Below are 13,431 nucleotides of genomic sequence, written 5' to 3' on the forward strand. Positions count from 1 at the left end.
TAGTTAGTCTTCCAAGTGAAAGTGTCTTTTAATTCCCAGTGCTATCAAATGAGATGAACGGGAATATACTAGAAAACTCTTTCCATTACAGAATCTATTTGGGACGGTGTTTATGCATGTGAAAATGGGTGATACTATTTGTTTTATAGCACAATCAAGCAACAATTCAGTTGTTATGAAAATGCTGTAGCTTTAAAAATTTGTCTTTGCAATTTGATGCCTTAAAATTGGCCTCTGTCTCTTTAAGAAGCTCCTGCTCTTTCCAGCATTTTGCATTGAGCTCCCCATTAACACAACGCATTTCAATTATGTCACTTACAACCTTACTTAGGAGTGTTGTACTGAGAAGGTGTTTGCATGATGAGCACAGCAGACTCACAGCTGGTCTTAGCTTTCCAAAAAAGAAAAAAAATTTGCTAAATCACAGTTAATTTGTGATTTTACGGAAGGTAGTATTTATTTTTCCACAATAGGATAGTGAGTAATAAAATTTGACAGATTGGGATCCCTGGTCAAACCAAAATAACTATAATGTGCTCATCACTGTTAGATATTATTCATTTTAGTAACATGGTCACATTTTGTTACAGTAGACTAGACTTGGAAGAGAAGATAGATAAAGTGAAATCATTGGCCATCAAATCTGAGCTGGATGCGATGCGCGATTGGCCAAAAAATTGCAATCTGTGCATCTGAACTGCAAATTACTGTAATATTTATTGCTAAGCAGTTGTTTTAGGAGCTGGTTAGAATAAAAAGAATAAACATACCTTTAACCGGGATTCATCACCATGGATGCCGGTTTTGTAGAAATGTCGTTGAGAGCCTTCTTTCCTTAACTTTGCCCACCAAAGTGGTAAATTTCAGACTCAGCTTCTTACAAAATGTCACTGCAGCAATTTGTTCTGCCTCCAAGGATATTTTTAGGATTCATTATATAAATCTGATCACTGACAGCAGTCCATGGATGTCTTGCTTGGAAATCCAGCTTCTTCTATCAGCGCCTGATCTGAGCTCACATGGTAAAGCTTTAAAGAGAGCTCTATTGAATATTAGTCAGTTTTCCATATTTAAAAGAAATTTCCATGACTCACTGGGGACAAATTGTCATATTTTTGCATCAAAACTGTCAACTTTAATTTATTTGCTTCACTTGAAAAGAGGTAAGGGATTGTCTCTTTGGGGATAATGTGTTTCAACATGCATGTGAGTTATTACCTTGTTAACAGAAGGTCTAGATTCAGGGCAGCCCCTCGTAAATGTTTCAAGAAAACTTTATAACTGTGTAGGAAATGCTATGACCATTATTTGTTTTGGGGAGAGGGTTTCATAAAGCTAGAAGGCTCGAAGGGTGTTTTTATTCTCTAGGGTATTTGTGGACCATTAACAAAAAAACAGATTTGCTCAGTCTTCTAATTATCTGCCATTATTTATCTTGTATTATATTATATACATATATAATCCATTTCCTAACATTCTTGTATATTCTGTACAATCGGTATAATCTGTGCATATAGATCCCATATTTATATTTATAAACAATATCTATATCTCCTTGCTATAACCCCTTATAGTCCATACATACATAGTTTTGTACATCTGTAAATAAATATTTATATCTCGTAGAGCACTTCTGGATAGATGCAAACTACATCTCGTTGCTTGTACTTGTGACAGTGCAATGACAATAAAGTTGAATTCTATTCTATTCTGTTCTATTTACAATAAATGTCACTTGTGTGGAAATTAACTTATTAGCTAAGGCTTGCAGTCATAATGGCAAAGATAAATAGCAGATATTTTCTGTCAAGTCATGCCTTTTTTTTCTTCCTTTGCCAATGAAAATAAGCCGTGACGCTTTGCCTCAGTCAGTTTAAGTGCACAGTTATCAGGTGTCTGTATTACATTTTTCTTTTATATTCCGCCCTCCCCCCCATCATCTCCATATTTCTTGGGTTTGCAGTGAGGATGTATTTAAATATCCATTCCTGTAAATCTGGACAAAATTGTGTACACATGGAATATATATATATATATATATATATATATATATATATATATATATATATATATATATATATATATATATATATATATTAAAGGTCACGCAATCCACCATGTGGATGCTGTATTTAGGTATTCATTGTGTTCTCCATTTGATTCAGCGCTATTACAGAACAGCCATATTACTCTCCGGCTGCGAATCGACATTTCAGGGGTTGTCAGGACAACCAGCCAGGATTCAGGGAACCTCATATAGGCCTCCACCTTGGGTTTGAAGCCTTAGCCATGAGCCTGAGCAGATGCTGGTTACTGTCAGCCAATCACAGGTGAGACACAGGAAAAAGATGACATCATAGGCAAATGAGGACAAATGTGGAAACTATAGTGGTTGCCGTGTCCGCCTGCAACCACCATGAACTCATGTTGAATATTTCTGCTTTTCACCTTTCACACTCTAAAAGAAAATCCACATCACATGTGAAAATTTTAGAGCAAAAAACTTTAATAAATATTTTGAATGTATTAAGGAGCCTGAAGTCCGAGAACAGAAGGTTTAGATTAGAGATTTCATGTTCACAGATTTTTGGCCAATTTCAGATCTGTAGCTAAAGCTACAGATGAACCATTCAAAAATATTTCTTTTCAACCCTCCTGCTGTAAGGAGTCAATAAGTTTAAACATATTATCAATATTAGGAGAAGATGTGACTTTCTGCCTTATATGAGTGTGTAGCAGCTGTCAAAAAGGGTACAACTAATTTAAGGCAAACACAACCAAGTGGGTCTCCACGCTTCTTAAAAACCTTAATGTCAAATATTAGCATTTAGTCCAATCATCATGATTAGCTTTAACAACTATAAACATCACCCTCTCTACATTTTAAAAAGACCCTACCTTACTTCTCAGATTTCCAAATGCAGTTTTCCTTCAAACAGCTTCCTATTTTGTGCCATCTCTGACTGTATTTTAAACCCTTGTATTAAAAATAATTGATTTTGAGTTTTCATCACACACTACCATCCACACCCCCCTATGATGTGACCTGACAGTGCTAGGATTTGATATTTAAGTTTTGTACCATCCACAAATAATTAGTCTTCCATACAATTTTGGCTTATCCAGTTGTTGCTATTTCATTGTGTTTTGAAATGTCTCTTAAAACCTTAGGAATAACCTTTAGTTTTTCTGAAAGTTATTGAAGTTATTTTTAAAATGCATTACTGTTTTACAATAGATCTACGTCAGTTGCACAACTTAGCCAGAAGTACTCAACAAACCAAAAGTTTGGAAGCAAGGCCAATATAGAACAAGCATTTTGAATCAATTTAAACTTTTTGTAACCTCCATCAGTAATATCTGTGTGACCAGACATTACTTTCTTTAGTTTGTCTTTTAGATACACATTGGTGTTCTTTGACAAGATCAAAGAAGGGCTTTATTTTTGATTTGCAAGAGTCACAACTACAGTGCAAAAACACAAAAACATGACATTTTGCACAACATAAAGCCAGAGATAAATTATTTTGGAGAAATTATACTCTTAGAAAGACAGATCAAAATACCTGAGATTTATAGTATATGATGTGATCAGTGTGTCCTTATGTAATAATCATAGTAATTTGTTTTCTTCCACACTGTCTTATACTCAGAAATGTAATACTTATTTATTATTATTATTATTGTAAGTGCTGCAAGCTCTCACTAGTCTAGCCCCTTAGAGCTCTTTCGTACGCAACACATTTCTTCTAAAAAAAAAAAAGAGGTCTTGAATCCGGCGGTCATCTTTAAGTCTTTACTGAACTTAAAAGAAAATAAAAATAACAAACAGATTCAAAACAAATAGAAAGTGACGGTCAAAAAACTGTGTTACTCTCAAGGTGCCAGACTTCTACAATTAGCAAGTACTTTCATCTTTCATAAATTAATTAGTCAATAACCAATCAAGAGGCACCAGGTAATAAGCTTAAGCACAACACTATTACAGATGCTCATCTTTTTCAAATAGCAGAGTAAAAAATTAAACTCATGTAAACACAAAATAACATTTTGTGTTAAGTTCCAAAAATGTATATATGGCTCCGACTACTACTACTACTACTACTACTATTATTATTATTATTATTTATTTATTTTGAACATGATAGAAGTATAAAATCACCCACATGAACAAGGAATGCAAAAGACATATTTTTGTGCCACAATAATCTTAACATGCTTGAAAAGTTGTAGGAAGAATTAAGAAACTTTTGAACTCCGACCCCATAAACTCATATCATATTTTCAGATGGACCCTCATTATTAAATCAAATAAAAAAAATAACATGGATTAATTATTTTTCCATTTTACCTGGGTTTACATATATGCATACATACATCCATACATCCAAACCCACACACACACTCATATGCGTTAGCCTCAATTTACATACACATTAGTGCAACACTCATTCAAATTTCTATATCTTGTGAAAATGACCTTAAACTGAGTCTAATGAAAGGTTCACTGACAGCAGCGTGTGTGTGTGTGTGTGTATATTAATCTCAAACATCTTAAGGTGATAAATGTGTAATAATTAAATGTTTTGGTTACATTCAAAACTCCAAATCTAAACCCAACTCTCCCGTTTCTCATTTGCAGGTCTGGTCTGTTAAACAGAAAACCAATCGCGTCTGCCCGTCGGCTGTCTCCTCCTCTGGACCTGCTGCCCGCATTAATATTCAGCCCTTCAGCCAATCAGCCGCGCTGGGTGGATGACATCATGGGCTAGGGAACAGCGAACAGCCAGTGAAGCATCCAGCCTGCCGAACAAGCTTTGCTTTTAGGGTCAGGAACTGGTCTGACAAGAGAATGGCAGTCCTGCCTTTAAACCGTCACTAGGACTGTAGGCTGACGATGAATCCAGCGGGACTCCAGGCCCAAAGGCGAGACACTGAGCAGGAGAATGTGAAGACATATTTCAGGTAATTCCCTCTGTGTAATATAATAAGGGATGTGGAAGAGGGGAGCAGAGGAGAGCTGGAGGAGGAGGGGAGAGGCTGTGTATGTAGGGTTGCTTTGTAGCCTTCCTTTTTCTTCCTGCACTCTGCATTCTGGCCTGCTAATCAGGCAGCTGTTTCCTCAGCAGTCCTTCTCATCTCTTGGGCTGCGATGGGAATAGATGCCCCCACTGGATGAGCTGGATGCGTTTTATATCATCTCACACTCTACCCTGCACCGCATCACCTCTGTGTACACTCCTTTACACCTCACAAATATAGCATCCTTATTACTTGGAATCAACGGTGGCATTTGAGCAATCCTTGTGTCAATGAAAGTGTGGGTGTGGGTGTGTGTGTGCGTGTGTGAAATGCAGCAGCTGCAGCAGCTACACAGAAGCAAGAAAGAAGCAATGCTATTTTTGGGAGCTGCTGGATGGATCAGAGCTGTACATGCTGATGTGGAAGGGCTGGTGATGGATGGTTTATGTGCTGATGGATGCTCTTTTGTTTTTTTTTTATATGAGCTCTCCTCTGCACCGCCTCACTTATGGTCGCTGGGAAGGGATGCACACACACTCGGATCGGAGACGCGTCTCCGTGTCCTGGCTTCAAACATGGTTGTGTGCAGCAGCTTCATGGCGGCTGTAGTGACAGGGAGATATACAACATCTGGTCACCTGACTTTACTGGGGATCGGAGTGGGGGTGGGTTCTGTGGAAAACCGAGCTGCTCTAGCTCGGATTCCTCCCCGGCCGTCATCAGCAGAGGAGGATGGAGGAGATGACTGCAGAGCAAGCCGAATCCGTCTCCCCTGCAGCCTCTCTCTGTGTGTGTGTTGCAGTGGTTGTGTCCTGGCCGCCGGCGTACAGGGAGTGGGAGATTCCTCTCCCAAGGAAGCACAGTCATCCTGAGCAGGAGCAGGGCCTGATGGGAGACCTGTTGTCTGGCGTGAGGAGAAATATTAGGGAGTCATGTCAGCGACTGAGGGAGCGCCAGATGATCATAGAGGGGAATTGGGGGATGGGTTAGTGGAGGTGCTGCTCTCTTTGAACATTGATCTCCGTTACAGTTCTCCCAGAGACTTTGCCCTCTAAGCATCATTTCTCCTGCTAATACTCCTCATTATGCAAAGTAGAAGCAACCTATTTGCATACTCTGCACAAAAATACATTTATCCATATTTTTCTCACTTATATCAGATTGAACTATACTTATTTTCCGTCAGTGGGGATTACTAAAATTGTTAATATTTACTAAATCCCAGATTATTGAGAAACTTTAAGCAATTAGAGAGTGGCCATGTGAGGATTTCATAGCTTTGTAAATGTTTGAGTTAAATGGATGCAAATCTGTGGATGTATTTGAAGGCAACACCTCAAACGCTGCTTCCTTGTCTGACATCATGGAAAAAATCAGAGAAAATAAAGCAAGTTATGAGGAAGAGAGTTTTGAACCTCCGCATGTTGGACACGGTGATCTGTTCAACCATCAGACTGTTCTCTTTCTTAGAAATAAAACTGTTTTGGTTTGAAATGTGTCTTTTAGCCCCAGGCCTGTCACAATAACAAACTTTCCTGGACGATAAACTGTCCCCGAAGTCATTGCGAAAAACGATAATATTGTTGTGTTGAGACCATTTTCAAGTAATAATAATGCAAGTACACATTCTTACAGATCAATAAACTTTAAATTCTGATGAACATTTTACACTGGAACGGGAAGACATTTTAAATATCCACTATAAATAAACAAAACGGAAACAAAAAATAAAATGAATCATGAAGTCTCTGTTAACAAAACTGTCCTTCAAAATAAGGGCTAGTTGAAACCAAAGCACCAGACTGAAGACTTTTATCATCCAATTTGTGGTAGAAAAAGAGAAAAACTATAAATCATGCAAATGAAAATTATTGAGTTTGTTTTAACTTATCATGCGATTAGTTGATTTATTGATTACTGTGACATGCCTAATAAGCCCCAAAGCAAAAGCTCTTGTGAACTGAAAATAGTACAAGAATGTCATTATCCACAGTGAAATTAGTCAAGCACCATCATGGACTGAAAAAGCACTCAGCTAGGAAGAAGCCATTGCTTCAAAAATGACCAGATTACAGTTTGTAAATATACTATGGGATAAAAACCTTATTTATTAGAGTATTTTGGTCTGAAACTAAAATTGAAGTGTTCTTCCATTATTTGTAGGAAAAAGAGGAGAAGCATGCTAGGCTATGGGCTTTGTAGCCCATAGCCTAGCATGGATGTTTTGCTGTGCATTTTTCTTAACATACACTTATTATCCAACCCAGACATCTTCAATTCTGCATCATAGGATCATTGGGTGGTTTGGGTCTCATCACGTCATACTCCCTCTCCCAGGCAACCCAGTCAGGGTTGATCAGGTCCTGGCTTGTGTCTAATAGTTTGTGTGCACCATATAGATGACATCATGAGAAAAACCCCATTGTGGTGCTAAAAATGCACCATCAGCCACAACTAGTTTGTGGATAGGAACCAAAAACAATTGACCCAAGTTATAACATTTAAGGCATTTTTAACAAATATAAAGGCAATATGTGTACAGTTAAAAATAATTATCTCATTAATCTTTAATTTACCAAATATAAATAATGAATTAGTCATAACAACTGACCTCCAACAACAAAGGTTCATTCTAAAGTGTTATCAGACAATAAGAAAAAACAAGGCTTTGTGTCTTTTTATGTCTTATACCTCAATACTTTGTTCAAGTGCAGCTCTTTATCCTGCTCTTAGACTGACAGCCGCTTCAGTTTTGTCAATCTACTGAAGGGTCTTAATCAGAAGACAGGTCGACAATCAGTCAAAGTTATGGTATACCATTAGAGCAGAATTATCCTTTGCTTATGCGTCCTGCTATTCAGCGATCTGTGAGACTGTTGCTGGATAATCAGTCTCGATTGCTCCCCTGCTATGCTTCACACTTGTCCCGCGATACTCCACATGTCACTTTCATCATATTCTCCTCACACCTTCCTCTATAGGAGTCTGTCACGAGCAAATAGACTTTTTTCTGTTATCATATAGGTAAAAGGTTGTTCTGAATCATTCTGCATGTTAAATGCACCTCTCTGATGTGCTCTGAAACAAAATGAAAGAGACTCATCTCACAATAGTTGTGTGTATTTATATGCTGGAACTAAAATACAGGTACAGTAGCGACCCCCAGCATAGTGCTTGTGGTGAATATAGAGTGGTTTATTGTGGTTTAGCTTTTCACGCTAATGTTCAAAATCACTTTTATGGTTCAAACAAGTTTAAGTACATAAAACTGTTTCTATAGTTTATCATAAATGTATTGTTTTTCTTACTGCTTGGCTGGAACATTTTAAAATCTTTTGTTTTAATCTGTTATTCAGCTCATGTCATCTGGCCTGAAGTTTTTAAAACAGTTAAGCTAATGAGCTAACAAATAACTTATTGACCTTAACATGTACAACATGATCTGTCACACAATCTAACTGTTTTTAAGTATAATAGTTATTTGGTACTTATTGTCTTATTAGCAACAAGACGCTTTTTATTACAATTAAGCATTTCTTTCAATAAATTTAACAAATTCTCTATAAAAATACAAAATGTTGTTCCATTGCATCAGGTGTTTTATTATGCCTACATTTATCTTTGTTGGTATAAATACAATACAAAAACATAAATTATAGAAGTTTTTATGTTTATAGATGTTTATAGAAGTTTTTTCTATTTTTGTTAAATGCATCTAGTAAAGAGTTTAAAATAATAAAAAATGTTTTCTAAAATCTGTTTCTTGAATCACACATTAAAGGGTTGATAAAAGTGGTGGTTGGTTGTCCCGTAGTTTCCTGCAGATTATGTCTATCTGTGATTTTAGCAAACTGAATTTTTTTCCAAAGAGCTAGATTTGCTTTTCCGACTGGGGATAAGAGTGGTAGCCTTCTTTCAACCAGCTGACCAGCAGTGTGCAGCCACTTATTTTTTTTGTCTGTAGAGCAGGCAAAAAAAATCTCTATTGTCAGCAAGGTCACCTTGAACTCTAGAAATGGTATTCTGTAAAAGCCTTGCCATAAGTTTGCCAGACGTAGGTGTTTCTTCTTTGTTTTTTAAAGTTTTTGTAACACTAACTGCTTTTATTTGCTGTAAATTGCACAAGGAATGGGTAGAGAGATGGGGGAAAGACTTGCGTCAAAGGTTCAAGGGTCAGGACTTAAACTCCAGCTGCTGTGGGGACTAGCAGCCTCGTACATGGGGCACTCGTTTTACCGCTAATGTACGCGCCGCCCGGACCAGGTCTATTTCTGATTAGTGAGTGCATAGTAGAAGTAGCTTCCAACTGTGCTCTCTTTATTCCTAAAGGTATCCCTGACAGCACATGGCAGAAGCAGGACTTTATTTGTGCACTGAAACAATGTGCGTTTCTTTTTCCGTGCTAGCCTCATTGTCTCCAGGAGTATTAGCGTGCTGTTCTGGGCTGTCCTATGTTTTCCACTTGTCACCGTAACCCAACACAAGCAGCTTCTCTTACCTCAGCCCAGCTAACAAAAGCAGCAGACACAGTACCTCATCTTGGCCTGCAGCCCGCTAACTGGGCCGGCCTGAAACATGATATCGGGACACAGAAAATGCATACAAGGAGACCTCCATCTGTTGAGGGCTGCACTGCCGCCGTTGAGCCGGGTTATCGTTTCGGGCTCTTGTTGTGGCCCCGTGTGTGGGTTGCTTCTGTGTGTGTTTTTAAGGTCACGCCAGTTCTTGCAGTAGGTGTTTCAGAGCTCCGGTCTGTGTGTCATGGATTAGCATGTAGGATTGGAAGCCATCTGGCCATTTTGTCTTAGATAGAGGAGGGGGAGTAAGCGAGGGAGATGGATGAAGAGAGACAGTGTGTCACACACTGACACATTGACACAGCTCCCTCTGTAATCTCCCTTCTTGATGTCTGTTGCTACTTACAGCAGGTTTACTTGCATGTGTGACTTTATGTGTCGCCAACTCCATAGATATCCATGTCGCCTCACCTAGACATTCAACACAGGAATAGGACAAGAAATGTGTTGGGGGCAGGGTTCCTATGTAGGTTGGAAAGTTATGGAGTTTGATTTCAGTATGGAAAAACAATTTTATTATCTTCTACCTCATTGTCTACATTTCTGTAAAATTATTATTATTATTATTAAAATTATGTTCTTCTTTTCTTCCTTGTGTCTTCACTTCTTCACAAGCTTCCTTCTGTCCTTCATCTCCTTCCTTTCTTCCCTTACATCTTCTGTTCCCTTTCTCTTTCTTTCTATCTTTCTTTTCATGCATCATTCCTTGTCCACCTTTCTTTCATTTCTTTTGTTCCTTTCCTCCCATGTGTGTTTTCTCACTCTTTGTCCCTTTCGTCCTTGTGCATTTCTTTTCTCTCATTTCTTCCTTCCTTTCATTTTTACCTGAAAAATGTGTAGGAGCCCTATGGGAGGATTTCAGTAGAAAGTAAAACCTGATCCAACCATCAGGAGACATTTTTGACTTTTAAAGGAACAGATGATATGTTAACTGAGGCTCAGAGGACTGCAGAAAGCGGTGTGAAGAAACAGTAATAAAAGACAAAATATGTTAAAAGTAATTCTTTTGGAGACGTTTTAAAAATGATGACTGAAAGATGGGGCTTTTGAATAAATCTGTTGATTTTTTTTGCTCATACTTTTTCTCGTCTTCTTATTCTGTCACAAATACATTTGGAGTCTGAAATCCCTGTTACTATTTAAGATTTGACAAAAACCATAAGAGGCTTATACATCAAAGGTGTTTAAAATCCCAGGTTTTAGACAAACAAATAGATCAGTCATTCTTATGTCCATGTAATTTAATTAGTTTAGGTAGAAAGAATCCATTAGCCACACAATTGAGCTGAATATCATCGACCCTATTTCACCATTTCAGTTTTGCCTTCTCTCTACATTCAGGCGCGAATGCAGTTTGTAGCAACCGGCCACATCTTTGTTTATTCACTTGTTGACACAAAAATGACTCTACAAGATCTGCAGGCTTTTCACGCCCGTCCTCTGATCCATTACAATGCCTGTTTTAAACCTTTCAACTCGACTATAAGCAGGTGGACCAGCTGGCGTGGCAGGAGGGAATCCACTCCCCTAACCGTCTCCAGCTGGCTCTCTAACAGGCCCACCAACACCACACTGTTAAAGAAAATCCTGCGTTTGTAGATAATGTAGGCTAATATGGCAAAATATTTCTGGTGCAAAACAGGAAAAACTTCATTTTTATGCTTGTTGTTGTTTTTTTTACCTGCTGAGTATTTGAGTAATGCATGGAAGTCATTAACAAATAGTGGTCACTACAGTGGACAGCTGCCTAAAAGCCATTTTCTTGTGCTTCTTGTGGATTTTTATGTTACAAATGCACACAGACCACTGAAATGGACACTAATGCATCATAAAATACACCATCAACTACTGGCCATCAGCTGCAAATGCAAGAAATAATTTTTGTTCAATCCAATATGGCCGACAGACAAAAAACCATGCCAACCGACCCGGTCCCTCCTTCTACTGTAGACGACTCTTGGAGGTAAAAAAAAAATATTGTGACATCGGATAGCCCCTAAAGTGTCAGGATCTGTGTTTTTCTGTGTTTATTTAGAGTTTTCTGTGTCCTTAGTCTCTTCGTTGTCCTGTCCTCCCCTTGATTGTTCCCAGGTGTGTCTCGTCTCTGTGATTACCCTCCCGTGTATTTAACTCCACCTGTGTTCCTTGTTCCTCGTCGGGTCCTCGTCAATGTCTAGTCTGTTCGTCGTCGGTGTGTCTCTGTGCGAGCTGCCGTGTTTCTGGACTTATTTATAATTAAAAATCATCATTTTCATCTGACCTGGGTCCGCTGCGCCTGCCTCACCACCAACACCACACCGCTTCATGACAGAAGGACCCGACAGGGACCGAGTGGTGAGAAAGCAGCTCATGACCCAGCACGACCAAGAGGCATGGTTCCAGCAGCAGTTGGAGTTGGCTCAGCGGGATCTCTACAAGGACGTAGAGATCCTGCCATCTCCGCTGCTGCTGGAGGAGATGGGGTTGGACTCCGACTACACCCTGGCGATTAGCCAACGCCAGACCCTACCAGTCACCACCCCAGAGCCCCCCGGATGCCGCCCCCGCCGTTACCTACGCCCGGGGAGACAGCGACGTGAGCCGCCGGTAGACTCGGCCCCTCATCACTTTCCGGGAACACTTCCTCCGCTGTCTACCCGGAGACAGCGACGTGAGCCGCCGGTGGACCCGGTCCCTCGTCGCTTTCCGGAGCAGCCCCCTCCGCGGTCAGCCCAGAGACGGCGACGTGAGCCGCTGGCAGACCCGGCCCCTCGTCGCCTTCCGGATCCGCCACCTCCACGGTCAGCCCGGAGACAGCGACGTGAGCCGCCGGTGGACCCGGCCCCTCGTCGCCTACCGGAGCTGTCACCTCCGCTGCCGGTTCCCAGGCTCCGCTCCGGCTCGCCCCCGCAGCCGGTTCCAAGGCTTCGCTGCGGCTCGCAGCCGTTTCCTAGGCTTCGCTGCGGCTCGCCCCCGCGGCCGGTTCCAAGGCTTCGCTGCGGCTCGCCCCCGCGGCCGGTTCCAAGGCTTCGCTGCGGCTCGCCCCCGCGGCCGGTTCCAAGGCTTCCCTGCGGCTCGCCCCCGCGGCCGGTTCCAAGGCTTCGCTGCGGCTCGCCCCCGCGGCCGGTTCCCAGGCTCCGCTCCGGCTCGCCCCCGCAGCCGGCCCCGAGGCTCCGCTCCGGCTCACCTCCAGCCGGCGCACCCGAGGCCGAATCAGCCGGCGTTCCAGCCGGCGCACCTTCCGAGACTCCCAGTGTTCCTTCTGAGACTCCCAGTGTTCCTTCCGAGACTCCCAGTGTTCCTTCCGAGACCCAGACTCCCTGCGTTCCACCCGAGACCGAGACTCCCTGCGTTCCACCCGAGACCGAGACTCCCTGCGTTCCACCCGAGACCGAGACTCCCTGCGTTCCACCCGAGACCGAGACTCTCTGCGTTCCACCCGAGACCGAGACCCCCTGCGTTCCACCCGAGACCGAGACCCCCTGCGTTCCACCCGAGACCGAGACCCCCTGCGTTCCACCCGAGACCGAGACCCCCTGCGTTCCACCCGAGACCGAGACTCCCTGCGTTCCACCCGAGACCGAGACCCCCAGCGTTCCGACCGAGACCCCCTGTGCTCCACCAGAGACCCTGCCTCGGGGGGCTCGTCGTCGCCGTCTGTGGGCGGCCCCCGGGACTCATCGCCACCTCCAGCGCCGCGGACGGCCGCCGGACGGCCTCCGTGGTTCCCGCCTCCAGCGCCGCGGACGGCCGCCGGACCGCCTCCGTGGTTCCCGCCTCCAGCGCCGCGGACGGCCGCCGGACTGCCTCCGTGGTTCCCGCCTCCGGGGTTCCCGTCTCCATGGTTCCCGCC

General features: G+C 42.1%; 1 protein-coding gene across 2 annotated transcripts in view; it reads left to right on the forward strand.

Moving 5' to 3' along the window:
• Positions 1–4,762: 4,762 nt before the first annotated feature.
• The window catches only part of LOC116728656 (serine/threonine-protein kinase PAK 3), a 39,516-nt gene continuing 30,847 nt past the window's right edge, over positions 4,763–13,431 (forward strand). For both annotated transcript variants that reach the window (XM_032576928.1, XM_032576930.1), the window contains exon 1: positions 4,763–4,965. The gene's annotated coding sequence lies outside the window, so the exon portion shown is untranslated. The remainder of the gene's footprint in view (positions 4,966–13,431) is intronic.

This window comes from Xiphophorus hellerii, chromosome 11, assembly GCF_003331165.1.
Source record: "Xiphophorus hellerii strain 12219 chromosome 11, Xiphophorus_hellerii-4.1, whole genome shotgun sequence".
NCBI lineage: Eukaryota > Metazoa > Chordata > Actinopteri > Cyprinodontiformes > Poeciliidae > Xiphophorus > Xiphophorus hellerii.